Source organism: Trachinotus anak, unplaced genomic scaffold (genome assembly GCF_046630095.1).
Source record: "Trachinotus anak isolate AG129_WGS33_773 ecotype Australia unplaced genomic scaffold, CSIRO_AGI_Tana_v1 ptg000012l, whole genome shotgun sequence".
Taxonomy (NCBI): Eukaryota; Metazoa; Chordata; class Actinopteri; order Carangiformes; family Carangidae; genus Trachinotus; species Trachinotus anak.
This window is the reverse complement of record NW_027273863.1, coordinates 1,316,497-1,337,766: the sequence shown is the minus strand read 5'-3', so window position 1 is coordinate 1,337,766 and position 21,270 is coordinate 1,316,497. Positions and strand designations below refer to the sequence as shown.

Genomic DNA, 21,270 nt, shown 5'->3' with positions numbered 1-21,270 from the left:
ACCTAAGAGTTGTGAATGTGCCGATCTGTTACCTCTGAGCCTTATGAACCCAGTGCTAAGGGTTCCATCATTTCTCTGCATACGCCTTAGTTACATCCTGAGAAATATGTTTAGTTCAGTTTAGTGTCATCTGCATATTCTTGATGACATAATATGTGATCTGCTATTTGGGAGTTGAACAATCTCCATGAGATAATTTATCAATAATCCCTAAAAAACAAAAAACAAACCCAAGCATGAGCCAACACTCACATCTCCAAATATACTTTTGTCTCTTTGGGTATCATCTTCATCCTACAGCATTTGTGGGCACTAAGGAAAACTATATTTAAACACTTACCTCTCAGCGCCTCATTTGAAGCTGCCAGTTTAAAGAAAAGATCAGGCAAAAAAAAAGAATCTGAAGAAAAGGCATAAAAGAGTGCAGAGGCTGCCACAAAGTGTCCTCAAACTCAGCGCCAACTTAAATAAGTGCTCATCAGCTATTTGTGGTTATTGTTGTGGGATTGTGGATCAAAATTGTGTTTTTCTACTTAAGCCATTTGCTGATATTCACAAAAAAAGGAAGTGGGAACAGTGGAGCAAGCCCCACTCGAGTGTTTCTTCATTCTCTTTGGTAGATAACCAAGCAGCCAGCATCCCTTGCAAGTCAACAACAAAAGTTGTTTCAAAATAAATAGCAGAATTCTGTGCTTTAAGGCTATATAGGCAACAGCCCACTGTGTGTGCATTCAAGTGCTGCCAGTCCAAGTCCAGAGGAAACCTTTTATCAACCTGCTCCTTACGCTCAAATCTTCCCCTCCTTTGTTTCCCTCCTGCTTTTTTCTTGTCCTTCATCCCATCTCTCTTTCCCTTTGTGCTGGTGTCCCAGCACTCGAGCGCGCTCCGAGCCCTCTGGTTGAGAGCACTCTGGTGGAAAACAAAACATACAGCAGCCTTTCATGAGCCTCCACTTCAACAAGCCTTTTTTTCTTTTTTCAGCATACATGGGAACAATTTTTATTTTTTATTTTTTTTGACATGGACTGGCCCGCATCCAAAAGTGTGTGTGTGTGTGTGTGAGTGAGTAGATGTGTGTGGGAGAAATAGCTCTCAACAGAGACAATGTCATTAAGACTGAGATACACAGGAATGGGGAACAACGATGTACTTTCAAACATTTATATTAACACTTCGATTTTGTCAGACTGGGCTCAGGATAGCCTGCCATGACAGATGACATGACAGAAAATTCCTCCTCCTCCTCTCTCTCTCTCTCTCTCTCTCTCTCTCTCTCTCTCTCTCTCTCCTGTCCTTCTCTGTCTCTCTGTCTCTCTCTCGCTCTCTTTCTGTTTTGTCGCAGCAGAAGAATAGTTCCTCCACCTCAGCTGTTTAGCCTCACAACCAATGTGTGTAAAAACAACTGTAACCTACTTTCACTTTGAGACAAAGTCATATTAATTATAAAAAAAAATATAAGTGCATGTTGAATAGAGTAGATAGTTGAGGAGAGGATAAAAGACACCAATTTGAAATGTCACTTTAGGACCCACAGTGCAACATTTAACAACGATTTTACTCTTTACTATTTAATAACAAACAGTGCACAGGATTAAAATGTGAAATTCAGTAAATGTGAGGGCAGCCCCATAAATATCATATATTGCATAATTTGAAAAATCAGATTCAAACATCATGTTGATCGTCCTGTTTTCCCACTGTCATTGTTCACAGCGTAACACAGTAACACAGCACACCAGGCTGTAAACTTAGACACAATTTAAATTTTAAAGCCAGAGAGGTATTTACAGAGTCTGCAGATGTAAGTAAGCGTAACTGCAGCTCATCTGATTTGCATTTTAAAAATGGAGTGTTTCCTAGAGCTGAACCTGGATACTGACATTCATGTGTCTATATGCTGTCAAATAGCCTGATGTCAGTTCAGCAGAAAGTAACTGAATAAGATATGAACAGTAAATAAGTATTTTGATAAAAAGTTTTGAAAATCCTTTTATTTCTGTAAACAGATAGAAAATATAGAGAAGTCTTACTGGCTGCTTCAGTCATAAAACACTTTAAGGTCAAACATTAATGTCAGGAAAAAATAGCAGGCTGCCAGTGTGGTGGAAAGAGAAACATGGATGTGTTAAGATGAATTGATAGCATGATAATAATGATAACAATAAACTTTATTTATATAGCACTTTTCACACACAAAATGCAGCTCAAAGTGCTTTGACAAATATAAATATTATATAATATATAAATATAATATATATTGAATAAATAAACAATTCTCGGAGCTAATTGAATGCTGAATTGAACAGGTATGTTTTCAGTTGTCGTTTGAAAATGTCCACTGAATCTAACCCCTCTAAAATTTCTTGGCAGGGTGTTCCACAATTTAGGGGCATAAAGGATGAAGGCCCCTTCTGCAGTTTTATTTTGGGGTACATTTGGAATATTTAGAAGCCCTGCTGTAGAGGATCTTAGGACTCGTTGAGGAACATAAAATGATAGACAATCAGTGATGTAAGAGGGTGAGAAACTATTAAGAGCTTTGTGTCAAGTAAAAGAACTTTAAAATCAATTCTAAAAGACACAGGGAGCCAATGTAATGTGGAAAGTACAGAAGTAATGTGTTCGCTCTCCCTTGTTTTTCTTAAGAGTCTAGCAGCAGAGTTCTGAATTAGCTGTAATTTCTCAATCTACTTTTTTTTGGAAGACCAGTGAGAAGTGCATTACAGTACGATAATCTACTGGAGATAAAAGCATGAATGAGCACACTCTGGCAATATTTCTCAGGTGGAAGAAAATGATTAAAATGATGGTTCTCCGTGCTGTCCTGTGAAAGTGGAACACTGGGCAGCAGTCGAGTCGGCTGAGGGCACGCCCGTTAGTGATGCGTGGAATCGCAGTTATATCCAGGGGCAGTGTGTGTGGTTCATTGATGGACTGGGCTGAGTCATAAAAATTAACATACTGATTGGCATCAGGTTGGTAAAATAACATAAAATGTATGACGAAAATATTAATTACTAATTATTAATTATCTTGCATTTGATTATATCTTCAGCTTTATTTTTCATCAGGCAGGAATTAGACCCCTGAACTCCTCATGAACTCCTCATGACAATAACTTAAATGTTATTGTAAAACCAGCCTACCTCAGTGTAATAAGTTACCATATCATCATGTATAATATCCCATGGAGAAAATGGAAATAATTCATATAGGCGGGTGGTGGGTGGCCAAGCCAGTTGACTGTCTGAATGTGCCTCGCACATATGAAGGGGATGAAATAATTCAGTCATACTGCTCCTCGAGACTTTCCCAATGTATTAGACTGAATAGATTGAATTGTGATAAGTGAAGATATTTCATGAGACCAAGGACACAATCTTCAGCAATAGCGTGCAAATTTTACTCTCTATAATTTCACTGTTCAAACCTGAGTGTGTTAGATCTTTATCTGGTTAGTGCCTGAAAACGTGTCAAGGATCCTTAGTAAATATCAAATACACAGATTGGATGGATCCTGACAGAAGATTTGATTTTCAATTTTGGGCTGTTGCATGAAGCTTCTGGTTTGAGTCAGGTTCAGTTTTTTTTTGTCTCTTGGCAGTGTCCACACTTTCTGTGTCAATACAAGTCATGTGTCACATGCTGATATACTCAAGGACAAACACAATGCTTCAGCTGTCATCAGTGGATTATGTAAATCAAAAACAGAACTTTAGTTTGTGTTTAAAAATTTGGCAGAACGAGCTGGGTTCAGCTTCAGGCCAGGTTCAGGGCTCAGGTTTAGGTCCATGCAGAAGTTCATGATGATACTCTGGGAGCATCTGGCATCTGCATTCAATATAGCTAAGCTAGCTGTTGACAGAAAATAGCTCTAAACTTCAGAGGTGCCTGCTTGTTAACCCAACATGTCTCATTTTCCACAGAGGTTAAATGGGAGTGTTGCGATGTGGAGTGTTTGAAGGTGTTGGAAGGTGCCTTTGTAAGAAATACCTCTGCTGATGAGTCATTGGTTAAGTAGTTACTTACCAGCGACATGTTAGTCAAGTGATTTTATAAATTCTTGTCATGATTTTTCCTTCAGACTTGAAACCTTGTGCAGACAAAATCTTAAATTGTGAGCTCAACCTGCACAGCTTTGATCACTAATGCATTACTGCCTGTGGAAACCACTTCCTTCAGACAACATCAAATTCCATAATATTCTGTTGTTATTCAGTAAAAAATATATTGAGCTCAGCAGCCATAGCCAGTTGTAGCGTTAAAGGACTGAATTAATATGTTGACCTGATGATGTCACTAGATGACAAGTTAAGGCTTCACTACTGACAAGTAGTAGTAATGCAACATTACATTAGCCGGGTTTCCACTGCAGTTGTGTGTAAAATAGTAGCTTTTTTTTTTTTAAACAAGTCGACAAAACAGCAGGTTAATGGAAATGCACCTACTGACATATTCATTCATCACCATTTTTTTTTTTGACTCCCACATTCATTGTCCTGCTGCTGCTGGAAATGCTCACTACACTGATGTATTTTAATGCACTATTCCCCCTGTTTAAATAAAGTTTGTAAAAAAACAAAACAAAAAACTACTGCTTCCTGAGATTATTCAGCTGGAATTTATATATTTGTCACCAGTTTTCAAAGGTTTACACTGTAAGAATGCAGAGGAGGACTACCACATCATTGGCTTGGGAGACTGTGCCCTGTAAAAAAAACCACTCAGTAGGATATCTACGTACGCGGATAATTATCACCCATAATCAGGTTTTATTGTTAGGTGGCCTCAAGCTGTCATAGCAGTACGGATGGGAGCAAAGGTCCATGGTAGGAGGCCCGTTGGGGAGGATGGATGAGTGGACATGACACATAAATTTGACACAGGAGACTGCTGTTCATTTCCTCTGTGAAACAACTAATCAACATTATTTTCATTGTTTCCATTGTATCCATTACTATGTTTATTATCATAACCATGACAACCAAAGTCCTCTAACCTTAAAGAAGTATTTATTTTTACCACAATCTTTTCCTAAACGTAACCAAGGTTACTTCCTGAACCTTGTCCTTTAAAATGGTAATAACTGCACACTCACACTATTTTCAGCTACATTTATTCTATATGTTATATTAAGTAGTTGCTATGATTATTTCTATAGATCCATCTCTGTATAAATCACCCTGTCTGCATTGAAACACACACTGGATAGATTGTTTTCTTTCCTGTTTGTTGTAGCTCTTCTTTTCATTACATTAATTATATTATTTACTGTCCCACGTTGGCTTAACAAAAATATGCTTTGCATTTTAATGTAAAGCACTTTTGTATATAGATTTGTAATTTGTCTGGCTGTTATATATATTTATCGTGAAGTTCACATTCTGTTGACTTATCTGTCAGGAAATAGACAGGGAGCTGCTGACTGCAACATTCCTGTTAGTCCTGCAGCAGACAGAAACTAAACTCAGTTTTACAGCAGAGAAATATTACATGAACACATCACTGAACCTTCTCTTAGTTATGCTGCTATAGGTCAAGTCTGCGGGGGGAACTCCCATGATGCACTGAGCACTCTGTCTCTCTCTTGCTCTCTGTCCCTCCATACACATTACTGCATGTCATTAACTTTATGTCTTCTCTCCCCTGTAGTCTGTGCCTCTCCTCTCTGTCCTCACTCTGCAGGTGTTTCTGACACTGGAGCTGCAGGATCCAGGATCCCGAGTCCTACTACTCAACATTCTTCTTCTTCTTCTTCTTCTTCTTCTTCTTCTTATTATTATTATTATTATTATTATTATGACACCCCCTCTTTCTCCTCTCTGCTCTCTGAGTGTTGTTGTGTTGGAGGTTTCTTCCAGTTAAAAGAGAGTTTTTGTCTCCACTGTTGCCAAGAGCTGCTGCATGATGGGCACTGTTTGATTAGTCTCTAAATTGTAAGGTCTTGACCTGACTCTGTAAAGTGCCTTGAAATAATGTATGTTATGATTTGGTGCTATGTAAATAGAATTGAACTGAACTGAATCCAGCCTTCAGCTGCTACGCCCTGCCATTACATGAGGTTGAACTCTGCCAAACTCTCTCCTCTCAGTGACATCTCTCGACCAGCCTTTGCTCTGCTCGCTGTCACTCCTCATCTTCCAGCATCCATCTGAAATGAACACTCGCGCTGAACTTTCTGTCATCAATGGTGCGAACACACTTGCTCTGCTTCTAAAGTGTCTTTATTTTAATGTGATGCATTGCAGTCATCCAGGAACTGTCCTTGTACAGCTACACTACAGCAGGGCCCAGAATCACTGAGACTGAAATCTGTGGTCTGCTACATGTCCTATTGATGACTGTTGTCAGTAAAAAGCTGATGCACTCCAAAGACAGGAAAGGCATTTGTCAGTCATGAGTGCAATTTCTTGATGTTCATGTTGACAGCATCCTTTTATTGACTTATAGAGTGACAACTTGTGAATGACATGAACAGAGTGCAAAAGAGAATCTGGACTGTCATTGCACAGGCTCAGACAGCTGGTTTCTTCTTCCTGTGTTATAAGATTCTAGTATTTGCTTCTATCATAGCAGTGTGAGGGTCGCTTGGGGAGAACTGCACAAATTCATACATTTGGAAAAGGAATTTTGAAATACTGATAGGACTGAATGTAAGAATATTAAAAAAAAAAAAACACACACACAACAAGGTAGGCAGATTTTTTCATATTTAACATCTTCAAAATATTATCAAAATTACCAACAAGCTTACCAAACTAAAGAAGTAGTCTTCTGAATTACATTATCATTTCAAAGAGAATCGGCACTAACCAGCAGTCGTTTGGTCAGATACATCAGAGTGTTTATTTAGTCTCAGTCCTTAAAGATCCTGTAAAGCAAATTCACATATTTGTTTATAAAATCAATATATATGTTGGAGAACTATTCCTGAAAACGTGTGAAACATGTGAAACTTGTGTGGGATTGAATTGTGCAGTTATACCTTAAACTGTGTTTCATCATTTTTGCATTGACCGTTTTTTCGGGCGGGGCCTAAACGGGGTACTGGTGACGCACTTGGACCCCACTTAGCATACCCCGCCCCTAAAGCTGTAACGGCATAAAGGTATGAAATGTACCAGCATCAGTGGTTCTCCTGCTCAGTGTTATTGCTGGTTAGCTGAGCCTTCCCTCCCAAAATGTGTCTTTCCTAGAGGCTGCAATACCAAAGGTGTGGTGTTATTAGTAATTAGAGAATAATGTATGAATAGATAATTAGCTATTCACTCATGACATTTCCCTTCTTTTCATGACCAGAGGGATAGTTCCACTTCATCCTCTCATGAAATAGCGGGTAAACGCGCTATCAAAAGCCGATACACTTCTTTTCCACCGCCAGTCGAGTTTGTCTTTCTGTTCGGACTCAGGACACACAACTGCAGGGAGCGATGTCACCTCTGCACTTAGAACACACACACACACACACACACACACACACACACACACACACACACACACACACACACAGTGGAGGGAGAGTGAGCTGCTAGCCGCCCTGCAAACTGGTGAAAGTCTGTCAAAGTGTCGGAGCCTCCGTATGAGATGTTTCGGTCTGTGATTGTGTTTTTAAAGCTTTCAGAGCTGCAGCTCACTCTGTCATCCCCACCATCAGTGTTTCTGGTGTAATGGCACCGTGCCGAACAGGTGACAGGTGTGTGTCTGTGTCCTCTGAGACGTTACAGCAGGAAAAGAGGTGAAAATTAGCAGGTTTACCCGGGTTTTGTGTTTAGATCAATGCTGATCGGAGCCGATCGGAGCAGGAGCCAATAGATACCCGTGTCTACTGCAAATTCATTTACCCCGGCTGTATATGCCGATTAAACCCTTCATCACTGCCAACAAAAAGTGGAAAACGGGCTAAGTTAGCTCCGTGTGTAGCTTATAAGCTAGTTCTCTTACCAATGCCGGCATTGAAATAAATAAAGCCAGGTCATCGGACAATTTAGAGCAATTTGTGATGTGAAAATATGTACAACATGTGTGTGTGTGTGTGTGTGTGTGTACAATCAATATAGCTGTTGGACACAGCCATGTTTCCTTTCAGTATAAATCTGTGAAATCCGTTAAGTGATGCAGAAGGTCTCCCGACGGTGGGCGTGGTTTCAGTGCCTCAGCGGACACACCCCCAGCGTTCCGGTGTTGATAATACTGCTCATTTTTTCAGTTTGAAACCTAATTTTATATATTTGGCAATATTTTTATTCATTCAAATTTGGCAGGGGGTTTGATATGCCATTTTTCTGTGGTGTGGCAAACTAAGAACTATATATATATATATATATATAAATATGTTTTTCTGCTTTACAAAATCTTTAAGACATTTCCTCCAGTATCAGTGAAAGATGAAACACAGTATATCTACATGAAACACAAAGCACAAATCTCACCTTTGTGGACCTCGTCTAAGTGCAGCTAACAGACATTCTGTCATAAACTCATACAGCCTGAACAGGTCGAGCTATCTGTGAGCGTTATACACACCGTGTGCTGGCCATCTATTTTGATGACATCCATTGACACCAGTCACTCTTTGGCCTACGCACCGTAGAGGGACATTGCTAGACTAGCATCATTAAGCAACATATCTGCAGCTATTGAAAAACCTGAAAAAGCAAGAAAAGCAAGAAAAAAACGTTCTTTAAAGAGGCAGAAACCTCAAGCACAACCAGACTTAGGGTCTGCCTCGACTGGGTGGGTTGACAGATAGAGAGAGAGACAGACACAGAGACAGAGACAGAGAACAGGAGAAGGGAGAACAATGCAAGTTCAACAAGATGAAACGACATAATAATAATAATAATAATAACAATAATAATAGTTGCAGCAGCTGGTGCTGAGATTAAATAAGATAGGATCAAATAAACAGAACGATGCAGTGGTTTTCAGAAAGTTTACATATGCTTATCTAGCTTAGGCTGAAGCATCAAGTCATTCATCAGTAATTTAGCAGACAGGGATCTGAGGCTTTTGAAACCAAATTTGAGGGTCTTGTTGAGGCTGGAGTTGTCAGTAGGTTGATCTGTAAAGCTGCTGGAAGATGAAGTATTTATAGGGATTGGAAGATGAAGTATTAATAGGGATAAGGCATCCTGTGACAATGTGGAGACACAACTGTGATTCTGTTTTGGCAAAATGTATCAAATGTTTTGGTGTTGTAATCCGGCTGATAACTACTCGATTTTCCTGAATAGACTTCATTTCTTAACTAATGGACTAATGGACCAAATCCCTGTTCACTACAATGATGAGCCAGCCAGCGGTTCAGAGGAGTGAGGCTGCTCTAGATCTCATCATTACCCCGCACAGGTACGAGACCAGAGACAGTTAATCGATGCTGACTGATCTTTCTGGCAAATTCAAACATCCTGGCTAGACTCGCTTTTGTGATCTCTCACTTTATCCTCGTGTCATTGGTGCCGACATGGATGACTTTGTTGCTATCATTAGTGCTAGTGGTGGAGTGTGCCTGGGTTCACTGTTTCTCCCTCCATGATGCCAGCGCCCTAAGTGCTGGATGCTCCGGCCCCAGGTAGATGGGTAATCTAGACCTGCAGGTGATGGGGACCATGATAACTAATGTGCATTGTTGTCCACCCTGTCAGTGGAGGAGGAGGAGACAGGACTACCAAGAGCCCTTGCAAGGGTTGAAAATCAGTTTGCACTCAGGAGAGGTGACTGCAGACCACGCCTAACCTGCTCTCACAAGCCTTTCCACACTTGTGAACAGGGATGAACTCCACACCATCTGCCAGTGAGGCTGTGCTGGTGTTAACAGGCTCACTGTCAGGCCTGACTAATGCTATCTGGACTGGCTGTCATATCTAAGGTAGGAGAGGTATCTAAGGATAAAGGGGCTGTTCTACCTGACAAACACATCTCCCCAGGAGAGCGGCCTGGTCTACACGATCAGAACAAATAGCACAAGCCATCATAAAAGTGTAGCTGAGGTAGTGTTAGCTGTAATTTAAGACAGACTAGCCTAGCAGGGCAGTAAACAGCTAGCTTAATCTAAGGCCAGCAAACAAGCTACCATCTAACACAAACTTTGAGGTGCAAGGAACACAAAATGAGAGGAATCTATCACACGGCAAATAGCAGAAGACAAGTAATAGAATAAATCATTAGATTTAAGTAGAAAGGAGAACGAGCTGTGCAGTTGTCAACCTCATGGAGAATCACAATGTTCACAATGTCACAGGAAGCAGCACGAAAGTGAATTTTAGTTATTACAGCTGGGAAGTACTAATAAAATGTCAGTGAAATTATGTATGTGGAAAAGAGGCAACCCACCATGATGTCCCCCTTTGATTTGTGAACTGCTGGTTTGATGCCTCAAGTTTGTGATTTGTCCGTCGCCATCTTGGTTTTCTGAAACCAGAAGAAACCATATTCGGATGAGAAGGTGGAGCTGAGGAGGAGTGAGGGGTGGCTCTGACCTGCTCTGTCCTCTATCCTGATTGTCAGGCAGGTCACTGTGCACTGTAAACCCGAATAAGTTCAGAATACTCTAAACTTTTGTGGAAACCGATTACCTCAAAGTTTTTGAGTAAGTAAGTTAGAATATTTAAGTTTAGAGTACTTACATTTTTTACATAATTTATACTCAAATAGTACTTATTACAAAAAAAATTGAGAGTGTACTGCACTTAAAACATTTGTTTTAATTTGTATATATTTTTTAATTTATTTGTAATGACTTGTTATGATGATATGGTACTTAATTGATCAACATCTTTAAACTCAAAAAATATACTGGTTAGTAACCAAAAAGATACATTTACACAGCTCATAAACTATTTTTTTAAGTTCAGAATATTCAACTAAACTTCTTCACACAACAAATGTAGAATATTTCAATGTTTTTATTCAGATGTTTTTTCTACAAACCATTTTGGTAACAGCAACAGAACTGTAAGTATACAAACAACACATACACATCTGTATAGGTGTGTGTGCATAAATCTTTGCAAACGTGTATTACAGATAAGAACATTACAGATAAGAACAAGAGCACCAGGATCTTCAGTGGTCAAGATCAAAAATGGCATCTTAAAATAGAGGGCTAACTCTAGAATAATGACTGTGTTTCAAGCCATAGTGCCGGAATAACTGTGCCCGGGTGTCTGCAGACACAGTACACAATTTGCACTTCCACTCCATTACTCAAAAGTCGTCTTCAGTGTCTTTCAAGATCAATGTTTACCATAGAGGTTCTGTGCCATTCACTGCTCTCAGTGCTCTTCACTGGTCTCAGGTGTTTGATCCTGTGGGATGACATAAAATAGTACTCTGAAACCACTCAAACAATGCAGTCCAAATTTCTAATTAGAATATTTTAGTTAAATAAATAAAGTAATTCATAAATTTTAAAACACAGATTTTGAACACTTTCCTATCTTTGTTAAATGCTGTGGACTAAGCAATTTTTCTGACGAAAAAGACTAAACAACTGTGCAATATAGCCTATAGTTTATCTAATCTCTTAACAATTAAGAATGACATTTGCCTTCATAGTTATTTATTTTATCCCTTTAAACATAGGAAACTGCATCATCGGGCTCACCAAAAAATACAGTTAAAAGCAGAGACAATTATCATCAACATTAAATTTAATTGATACATCTTTACATTAAAAATGAACTTAAGCATTACCTTGTTTGCCAAGGACGCCTTGTGCTGGGTGCCAACTTCAGCTTACAGGGAAAGACAATTAATTAGTCACCAGTTTGTTCTTTCTCTCTCTCAACCACAGCTACTGGTATGTGAGAAACAAGGAACAGGAATACTGCTTTATTTTCAAAATAAAGTACACATTTTGACCCCCGCACCCCACACACCACACACACACACACACACACACACCCCTTCTTCTTACTTCAAGGGGGAGGGGGAGGCGGCTCTACCGGATCGTACCGACTTATTTTCAACCAAATGTTAACTTTACCAGCAGAAACACATTTATAAAGAATAGCAATACCGTTGACTGAAAATATTAATCGTCATTATGATTACTGCACTCAGTTCACGCTACACGTCCTCGCCAAAGACCGGTACTGTGACTGCGTGTTACGCTGAATGTGTAAAAAAAACCTGCAGACAAACACAAAAGTACGATTTCGTTGTGGCATTTATGCAATTAGATATCATGCAGGTGAGTTTTGGAAGACTTTACCCTTATACTTACAAGTTTTCTTAACTTCAGAAACCGATGCACTCCCCTCGCTTCACGACCGCCATGTTGGTTTGATTTTGCCTTGTTCGGTCCTGCCAACGTAATGACGTCATTACGTTGCACGCCTCCGTGCATTCAAAGGTTTTGAGTAAGATAGTGATGATCACTCAGACAATTTAAGTAGCACAAAATTATAACTGCATTCCTCCTTCGGAACACTTAGTAACTTAAAGTTGGGTTGACTTGATAGCGGATTTTGATTGTTGTTTCACAATACTTTTGAGTTAGTGGTAGTGTTCGGGTTTACAGTGTGTGTGGAACAGTCTGTCAATCCTGTGGTAGCCCCGTCCTAATGCATACCTGCTTTATCATCTATTTTCCTCTAAATGGACCATAATTTAAATAAAGGAGCATCATGTTGTATTGAAGAAGACTTGAAACTAGAGACTGAGACCAGAAACTCCTCAGAAAAACATTTACAGATTTTCCCATAGACTTCAATACAATCTTCTTTTTACAACCAGTTGAGTCGCCCCTGATGGTCATTAGATAGATGCAGCTTTAAGGCTCTTCAGCATTGGCTTCACTTTTCACTTTTCAGTCTATGTCCGTTTTTATATACAGTCTATGCTTTTCACTGAGATCTCTCATCTCTCATACCTTTATACCAGTTGAGAAACAGGCATTCAATTGCATTCTATGTGGTTTTAAGGGTCTTAATTTTATAACTCTACAAACCCGTGGACAGACATCATGAGCCTATGACAAAATGCCAAATACATTATATTGTCATCATCTTACAAAAAAGACCAAATTTAGCATTTCCTGAGCTGACAGTTTATCAGTGGGATGTTGTTTGTCAGTGCCAGTGCTAGATTACTCACCAAAGGCTCTCTGACAAAAGCTGTGACCCTTATTGACCCTGTGTTTGTGTAAATTTATTCAGAAACACACACATTTAGGAGTAAGTATGAAAAAGCTGGAGAAGACACCCCAGAACCCATCTGCAATTATTCAACTTTGCAGTTAATCAAATTAACTCAGACCAACTGCCATGACTCCAGGGCAGTTGACTGTGTTGTGCAATTAGTATTCCAGCCCTGGTCAGTACCTCTGAAGTCCATTACAAAGATGATTCTGATCTCACACCACTATGGTCAAGGTTTGCTCATGTTTGGGTCCTGTAAGGATTAGAGAAAAATCATGGTGTGGGATGAAAAGACAACTAGCGAATGATGGGAACGATGGTAAAAGAATGAGTGAATGAATACATGAATGTGTCATCCTCCAGACTTTTTAAATTTCTTAGTGGATTGTCCTGAGTTAATCATGATGGAATATAAGAGCTGAATCTAACACTTTAGTTTAATAATAGTTTAAGCTTGGTCTAGGAAAGAAGTTTTGGTCTTGACTCAGATATTAATCATTGTTGGACCCAAATTAGGTGGTCGTAAAGCCCCCCCTACACTTATTAAAGTTCTTAGTATCTCTCAGGAAGATTCTCTTCATGCTGTCAGCTCTAACACCCGATGATGCAAACACAGGGCGAGAGGCAGCAAGAAAAACCAGCGATCCTTTTAGAGGATCGAGCAATACTCAAGGCATTTGCTGTAATGATCTTGGATATTAGAATAGGTAAAATGGATTGAAGGTAGAATGGATGGTTGTGGCAGTGTGTGCACTTCTATTTCTGTGTCTTGTCATTATTGTGACCAACGCACAGAAGTAATTGAGAAAGTTGTAAAAATTTGAAACTTTCCCTCTTCCTCACGTCTCTAGTCGCTATCCACCAGAAGACCGGGTGTCTGCTAGTGTATGTGTATGTGTGTGTGTGTGTGTGTGTGTGCATACTGCAAAGGAAATGCTACCAACATGTGTTAGGAGCCTTTGTCTAGTACCCTGCAGTAAAGCCTTTGAAGAAGTGGCCCTGTGGCCTCAGTGGAGGCTCTCTCCCCACACACACACACACACACACACACATTATGTGAATATTGCATCACTACAGCGTGTTCACACTTAACATACAGTAGTTGGATGGATTGACAACTTCTGACACTTACCACCACAGGAGGCAAAAAGCCTGGACTCCAGCACAGACTAAAGTCTTAACTTCGAAAAAAAAAAAAAAAAGTTACAGTAGCACATGATATCTTATTTACACCATCATCTTTTAGTATTGTGTTATTGCAGCTCTGCAGCTCTACTGTAAAAAAAAAACACCTTTTAGCTGCCAAAAAGCTTGAATTGCTGGAGTATATGTTGGTCAGTTGATGAGCTCAGCAGAGATAGAATGTTCTTTTATATTGATCATGTTAATGGAACTGTCACAAAAGAAGCCGAGAGAGGAGATCAGAAGATATACATTCTCTCCTTGGATTATAAAATAAAGCAGCAATGTACTATTGTGCTGTGATTTATGCTTATTGATGCTTAAATAAATGACAAAGCATTAGGAAGCTGCTGCACGCCCCGACGTTTGCCAAAGAGAACCTCGAAGCTCCACAGCACTACTGGGAAGATGTTTTACAGATTGATGAAACAAAGGTTGGATTGTTGGGAAGAACATGCAGCACTATGTATGGTGTAAAAAAGGAACTGCACACCAACATGAAAACATCATGTTGGCTGCCTCTAGGTCTGGATAGCTCCATGTTGTTGAGGGGGAAATGAATTTCCAAATTTATCAAGGTTTCCTCCAGGATAATAATAACAATAATAATAATAAGATTTACAGACTGTTGCAGTCAGCACGTCCCTGTCAATTTCCTGAAGGATAAGTAAACAGAATGTGAAATTCATGATTAATATATAATGCAAGAAAAATTACACTAAATTCCATTAAAATGCAAAGCACATTTTCTGTTTAGCAAACTTAGGGCGGTAAATAATGTAAAGATTAAAGACAATTATATTGTAGATTTCTAAAAAAAAAAAAAGAAAGCAATCTATGCAGTTTGCATTTGAATGCAGACACAGTTTTGACAGATCTCAGGTCAGACAGTTGGTTCCTCCCACAGGATCCCTTGGTATAATTTTTTTAATGCTCAGTGCCCCCCCATTTAACATCATTTTTCAAGATGCAGGGTAGTCCAATAGATTGTTGTCTGCTGATGTAAATAGGGCAAGACCACATGGTTTTCACCATCACAGTGAACTTTTTCTGTATCAAACCACACTGAAATCTTTCCCTAATCCTGACCAAGTGAGAGCCTAAATGAACCAAAACCACAATTTATGAGAAACATATTCTAGATCTAATTCAGAGACTTGCACCAGGGACATCTGACTGGACTGTAGTTAGTGTGCAGTTAAGAAATGTTCTGGGAAATTGTACAATTATTGTTCACTCAGCAACTGTTTGTTTGGGTAACTTAGCAAAGAGAGCACTATAGGAGTCTAACCTGGTTGAGATGGATCAATAGAAATAATCATAGCAAATACTTAAAATAACATATATAATAAATGTAGCTGAAAAAAGTGTGAGTGTGCAATTATTATCATTTTAAAGGACAAGGTTCAGGCAGTAACCTAGGTTACGGTAAGGAAAAGATTGTGGTAAAATAAATACTTCCTTAAAGTTCAGAGGACCTTGGTTGTCATGGTTTTGATGATAAACATGGCAATAGATGAAATGGATAGATGGATAGATGAAACAATGCTGATTATTGGTTTCACAGAGGAAATGAACAGCAGTCTCCTGTGTCAAACTTGTGTATTATGTCGACCTGTACATCCTCCCCAACCGTCCTCCTACCATGGACTTTTTCTCCTTTGCTCCCATCATTACTGTTATGACAGTTTAAGGCCACCTAACAATAAAATCTAACTATGGGTGATAATTAGCAGCTTACACAGACAACCTACCAACCTACCTATCATTTTTTACACAGGACCACAGTCTTTCAAGCCAACAATGTGGTAGTCCACCTCTGCATTCTCACAATGTAAACCTTTGAAAACTGGTGACAAATATACAAATTCCAGCTGAATAATTTCTGAGAGAAGTAGTTTTTTTACAAACATCATTTGAACAGGGGGAATAGTCCATTAATACATATTTGTTGCTGTAGTCTTCATTTCCAGCAGCAGGACAATGAAGGTGGGACTGAGTCACAATAATTATGTATGGTGTAAAAGGGGAACTGCACACCGACATCATTCAAAATGTGGCATGGGGTGGAGGCATCTCGACTGCCTCTGGGTCTGGACAGCCAATGAAACAAAATGAATTTCCAAGTTTATCAAGCTCTCTTTCAGGATCTTTCAGGAAATCACAGACTGTTGCAGTCAGCACGTCCCTGTCTATTTCCTGAAAGATAAGTAAACAGAATGTGAACTTCATGATTAATATATAATGGCAAGACAAATTACAATTATTACAAATTACAAATCTATACAGAATTCTGTACAGGATGACTTCAGACAATGAAAATCCACCTCCTGGAGTCCAGTCAGAGCTCAGACCTTAATCCAGGAGAGATGCTGCGGAACGACCTGAAGAGAGACACTCACACCAGCCACTGGCGATTCACTGATCGATTGGTTGGTGATCAGAAAAGGCTGGTTTTCAATGAGTTCAGCTACGATCAGTCTCAGACTACAAATCTACAAATCTTTTGCATCATGTTCATCTTTGTTCAAATTTGATGCATGGTCCAAAACATGGGAAGCTATTGATTTGCATTACACTTTTCCAGGCTGCACATACATGAATGCAAACAAGGGGTGCACTGCAGATGTAACATCAATGCCATGACTGGCAGCAGTCAGCAAAAAGTTTAAGGTACATCAAGATAAAACCCAAGACAAAACAGTACTGTAGCTGTTTAACATCCAATTGTAGAGAAAAAAGATCATAGTTAATTCAGGTTTTTTTTAGCTACAACACTGATGAGTGGATAGCTGATGCTGAATGGCTGGTTCTGTTTGAAGGGGAGGGGAAATGCGATGAAAGCAGAGTCAGATAAGGAGGTCAGCTGCCCGAGGTTTCCCTTTCACCTCTGAGAGATGCATGGCCCTCAGGCAGAGCATGTGAAGGGGCACCCAGTGCTGACAATGCACACACTGCTTCCTTCCTCCGGCTGCCTCTCACACTGCCTGCCTCTGCGCACACACACACACACACACACACCTCTGAAACTTTTTACCCCTTTTTTACAATCTGTTAGACCTGTCAAACATCTCAATGCTGTCCAATGGACTCTATTGTGTGTGTGGTCAAATATGTTTTATTTTTTTAAATATTCTGAGTAGGTTCCATTCATTTAGCTGAAAGGGTCCTTTTTGGATTTTGGTTTAATTCACATCTATGTGCTGCTGTATATTCATTGCGCCTTGTTTTACTTTTAAAATTGACAGGCGTCATGCTAATTGCTGATATCCAGCAGCAACCGCACAACCAGCCACTTCTGCTCATGCACAAAATGCAACATGGAGAAGCAACAGTCCACACGTGAGAAAACATGTAGTCAGGCTTGCTACATCCCTGTCATTTTTCTACACCTGCATCTCTTTCTCGTGGTTGTGGGTGGTTAGAGCCCAATGTCTAATGACTGCTAGTCAAAGACTGGGAAACACAAACAGACCAACACATTCCCACCTACAGACAGGATAGTTTCCAATTCACCTAAACCTGCATGTGTTTGGACTGTGGGAGGAAACCCACACAGGCACAGGGAGAACATGTTACTCTACACAGAAAGGCCCCAGCTGACCATGATGGGTGCGAACAGGAACTTGTTGCAGTGAGTGCACAGTGCTAGCCATTAGATAGAACTTGTCAGTATTTTAGGAAACTACACACCTGTGGTCTGTATGAATGTGCATCATTTCACAGACATTAAGACATGTAGAAACATGTCTTAATGTCTGTGTAATGGGAGCCTTCTTGCCTTTGCTAAATACCACTGAATATAAAGTATAACTGAAGCTGATGGGAATATCATGAATTATCTTAAATTAGTATTACACCAAATAATATCAGAGAATTTAAAATTTTGAACTGACAGTGGAGCTTGATGTGAAAGTGTTGAACAGTCTTGATATGAACAAATTTAAGGACAATCCTGTTTTGAGAAAGAGACCAAAATGCTGGACCAACTGAAAAACCATTGCTAGAACCCTGCTGCTACATTACTGACTTAACCAGTAAATGTTACATAAAATGTTGCATAAACATAAAAAAGAGCGAACAGAAGGAAACAGTCAGGAGAGCTGAAGTGAACAGCAGAGTTGAGATCTCACTGTTCAGGTGAACATAAGAACATAATGGTTCAGCTTTAAGTTTGAGAACAATCTTACGATGAGTTCATTTGATTTACTAATTCACTATGACAACTTTAGTTACTAAAACGTAATGGGACTCCTTCACACAACACCACATTATTGGATAAACCCTTTTCTCATGAAGACACTGGCTTGATTTCTTTGGCTTGAATTACTGCTGCAGGTGATCAGGATCAGGGGCTCCACATGCATCAACACATCTGTGACCCCTTAAACTGAAGTAGTGATTACTTGTGACATTTTTTGGATGGACCACGGCAGTGAGGCCAGACCAACAAACACAAGTGTCCGTGACTGACTAAATTACAACATCTGGTCAGCTGAATGTCATGTGACTGAGTGATGAAGTTAGTGTTGGAGTTTCACCACTGTGTTGCCAGTTTAGCACCCTCATTGCGTCACCAACTTTTCGGAGCCCTTTAATGATTTTCTTTTCATAAAAGCAACTTTTTGGACAAGCCTTAGTTACTTCCTGTAGAAGAAAGTCACCAGTGCTGCCGCGTGTGCAAGCTTTCCCTCCACAGGAAGTCTCCATGCTTTTCGTTCAGTTGACCACACGGCAGCTGTCATCGATGTGAATGAGCTTCTAACTCTCTGAGTGATTGTTTTACAAGTAAATATACTGTAGCTGAAATCACAGCAGAGTCTTTGTCTTTAACATCTGTGTTTGGTGACATGTCAGACGACACCGTGGTTCATTAAGATTTTAGCAGCAGTTTGGAAGCTACTGCTGGTTAACATCTCTCAGTGGGCCACGTTTCAGCCACTACCATACTTATCCTGTTGTCTCACAAAAGAAACAGAAAAACATATAAATGAGAGCAGCTTTATTGTGAATTCAGCTGTATTAAAACACTGTACATGTGAGCACAGAGAGGAGGAGAGAGGCAAACAGATAAAGAGCCGAATAAATAAAAATAATAATTAGAATAAACACTTAGATGTGGATGAATGTCTCGTTGTGCGACTTTGTTCAAACATCTGAAGCACACTGAGGTGTTTAAGTCACAGCTGGGCAATGAAGGGAGACAGGAGGTGCCTGGTTAAATACAAAGTAGGTGTGGCTGTCTGCATTCTAGTGGGTTACAATGACTGAACACTGACTGCTGAATGCCACCCCACTGCTCCTTCATCTTCTCACACAGCAGAGCTCCTGCATTCTTACCGAATGAACAGGTATGCAATACAATACAAATATACGTGACAATACAAACCAAAAAACAGCAGTGGGGAAGATGTTGAAATTAATTTGTCCTGTGAAATGTCCTAATAATATATAATTATAGAGGATAAGTAAAGGTTTAAGTGAAGCGTATAGACATCAAACCATGTCAAGATAATGGTTCAGTCAGGGGCAAATCCATTTCTTTGTAATGGCCTTTTAAAGGACAGAACAAAACAAATGTCTGAAAAGGCAACTCAGCCATGCAAATGCAGTTTTAACAGGCAGATAATGAGAAGACAAGTAAAGCTGCAGACACATACACACAAATGTCATTTCTAACTTTTGCACATTCAGAAAGGAAGTAGATTTAAATTCAAAACGTGTGCAATAAAAGCTGTGAGTTAAACACAAAGCAATGTTCTCCAAAAATGTTCTGACGTTTTGCTGAAAGCCTCAACAGAATGGTTCAAAGCTATGACTAGCATAGAAGGAGTGCCCTAATTAGTGTTACAGTAAATAAATAGCAGGTAAATACAAAAAGGAGGAAAATGCAGCATATAAGCTGTCAGATCACCAGATTGAGACGTGAGGATGGTTGCGGACGGGCTGCTATCAGCTGACTCATTCTGACACAGGGTTCTGAGCGAAATCAAAAAAATGACTGTTGGATGTTAGTGCTGTTCTGTTTGAGGTGAATACAGCCAATGTTGAATTTCCCCAAAGGGATTAATAAAGTATTTATTTATCTATCTAATCACAAATGAAACGAGTGGACAGTACAGGTGACACACGTGGATCCACAGAGGAAAACAAAATCACTTTACTATTTTTGACTGTTAACTGACTGCAAATCATGTCGCACACTGTACATAGCTGAGAGTTCACAATGACACACTGTAAAATACAAATAGTTGGCTTAAAAAAATTATGCAAACTCATTGCCTCAGAAAAGTAAAGTAAAGTAAACTTGAGATGGAGAAAAACAATAACTTGTTTATTGTGAGTGTGCAATACTTAGATGAACTTGTTTATTGTCACTTAAATTGCAAGCAGCACAATGAAAACACTCATTGGGTTGATTCAGCTGCATTTCATTTATTTTCAACGACAAAAAAAGTCAGTCAACCAAACCAAACCACAGAAAAACATCACTCCTCCACAAATATTGAGTATTTTTATGACCTATTAGAATTAAAAGTTTTCAAAGCATGAATATAAACACAAACAACCATGCACACAAATGCTCTAAACTCTCTCTACAATAACATTAAGAATGCTGTTTCACAAAAGTGTTGTCCCTTTCTCTAATAATAAGAGAGCAATAATGATTGCAAAGTTTACCAAGCTAGCCTAGCTAATAGCTGGTGACTCTTCACTGGTCTAACACAGTAGACTTTTTTTCAGAGTTACCAGTTTTGGTGAGAAGGTTTTGTTTTGCAACCCAAGCATTCCTGCTTGAATAAATTTGAGTGTATTTGCCCTGCATTTCAGTGATCCATATGCAGAGCATACGTAAGCCCGAATGACAGGCAAACTGTCTGAGGTAAGTCCTTAATATTGTCCATGACAGTACCTCCCACAAGGATGATAGCGGTGGAAATGGGCT

General features: G+C 39.5%; 1 long non-coding RNA gene and 1 pseudogene across 1 annotated transcript; both read right to left on the bottom strand.

Annotated features, from left to right (window-relative positions):
- Positions 1 to 2,282: 2,282 nt before the first annotated feature.
- Positions 2,283 to 21,270, bottom strand: part of LOC139628719 (uncharacterized) — a 212,742-nt pseudogene continuing 193,754 nt past the window's right edge.
- On the bottom strand, positions 8,373 to 12,758 carry LOC139628724 (uncharacterized). The gene is made up of 4 exons (XR_011692851.1): positions 11,695 to 12,758; positions 11,246 to 11,306; positions 10,333 to 10,410; positions 8,373 to 9,069 (listed from the first exon to the last, which is right to left on the bottom strand). It is a non-coding gene; the product is annotated as an uncharacterized lncRNA (long non-coding RNA).